The 1,723-nt window shown below is 51.3% G+C and overlaps 1 protein-coding gene across 1 annotated transcript in view; it reads right to left on the bottom strand.

Moving 5' to 3' along the window:
- ZZZ3 (zinc finger ZZ-type containing 3) overlaps positions 1 to 811 on the bottom strand; it is a 132,558-nt gene extending 131,747 nt beyond the window's left edge. The window contains exon 1 of the mRNA XM_017877404.1: positions 171 to 811. The gene's annotated coding sequence lies outside the window, so the exon portion shown is untranslated. The remainder of the gene's footprint in view (positions 1 to 170) is intronic.
- Positions 812 to 1,723: the final 912 nt, after the last annotated feature.

Raw genomic sequence — 1,723 nt, 5'->3', positions numbered from 1 at the left:
CGTGGGGCTTCGCCGTCACAGCCGTCGCAGTCGTCGCCTCCAGCCCACCCCCTCCCAGTACTTGGCTCCAAATCCGGGTCCCAAGCCGATCGTTTGCCACCCCATTCCCTCCCCTTCATTCTCCCTCCCCCGTGTCTGGCCCTCACCACGTGCCCCGAGCTCCTGCTCACCTTTCACGCGGGGTCGGACGCCACGGGCCACTTGGGGAGGCGCCGCCGCCTTGGCCGCTCTCCGCCCCCGCCACGGCACTTGCTCGGGTGGCCACCGCTGCAGGAAGCTCGATAGCGGCGCCCCGGCGCTTCCAGGTGGGTCCCCGCCTCCAGCTCCTGCCACTTCCCGCAGCACCAGCGGCTCCTTCCGGTCCCCTCCTTTCTCCTCCTCGTTGGGACGGGCGGGCGGCGGCGGCGGCGACTGCTGCTGCTGTTGTTGCTGCTGCTGCTGCTGCTGCAGGCGCGCTCACTACACCGCCTGCTGGTAACCGCGGCCCGTGCAGCGCCCGCGGGTCGGGGGCTGCCGAGGCCCTTCCCGGCCCATCCCTGCCCCTGGGCGAAGGTTGGTCTTCCGAGAGCGGGTTGCAGTCCATCCCTTGCAATTGTCCAACCTGGCCCTAGCAGAGGAAAAGCGTCCTCGTAGCTCCGCCGTTGGAAATCGGCTTCATCCTACCCTTTGTGGCCTCCTGAGAGATTTGTAAACCCCACCTCCCTTAGCACTGTGGTCTCAAGCCAGGAGAACATCCATATGTGTATTTATGATGATGCTTCTGCCTCTCCTCGTTCACCTCTGGCTTTCTAGCTGGTACCACACCACGCAAACTCCAACCACTTCGGGCCTTTGCGCTTGCTGATTTCTCTGACAGAACATTTCCTCCAGATTTTTTTTAACTCGTCGATGTTCGATGCATATTTCAGGTCCCTTCTCAGAGGGCTGCCCAGACCACTGTATCCAAAAAAGTACACCTGCACCATTGCTGTAACTCTGTACCTGCTTTTATTTCTTCATAACAGTTACAACTTCCAGACCTTATTTATTTGTCAGTATCCTCACCACCAAGAATGTAAGATTTTTAAAAGCAGGGACTTAGTAAACTATTTTGCTCATTACTGTATCCCCAGAATTGTGCCTGGCACAAAGCAGTGCTCAGTAATATCAAAACAGATCTACCAAATATATTGAGCATGTAGGAAAATGAAGCCCCACACACATTAATGAAGATAAACAACATCATTTATGAGCTGTGGAAAAACAGCTAAACCTCCTTCCCTGGCTATAAAGATTATGTTCCAAAAATATAAAATCCAGTGGTAGAAGCCATTAACCCGCGCTCTTCTTTGACAGTTGTCCAGTACTGCTTCATTACTTTTGTTTTCCTTTGGAACATTATTTTTTTTTTAAGGCAAGTGAATACATGTTGTGCCTTCTTTTATGTTGCTAATAAAAGTTATTAAATGGTGTTTTGTATTTTAACTTTGAGTTCAAAGTAACATCTACTTCAAGAAAAGGGTTACATGTTTTTATATTAATTAACACATCAAGTATTTATTGAACATACCAGTGTTTCTGGGTGGCAGTATGTCAAAAAAAAAAGGGGGTGGTGGGCACGGTGGCTCACGCCTGTAATCCCATCACTTTGGGAGGCCGTGATGGGCAGATCACCTGAGGTGTCAGGAGTTAAAGACTAGTCTGGCCAACATGGTGAAACTTCATCTCTATTAAAAATAGAAAA

Source organism: Rhinopithecus bieti, unplaced genomic scaffold (genome assembly GCF_001698545.2).
Source record: "Rhinopithecus bieti isolate Rb0 unplaced genomic scaffold, ASM169854v2 scaffold_10654, whole genome shotgun sequence".
Lineage (NCBI taxonomy): Eukaryota > Metazoa > Chordata > Mammalia > Primates > Cercopithecidae > Rhinopithecus > Rhinopithecus bieti.
This window is presented reverse-complemented; position numbering and strand designations above follow the sequence as displayed.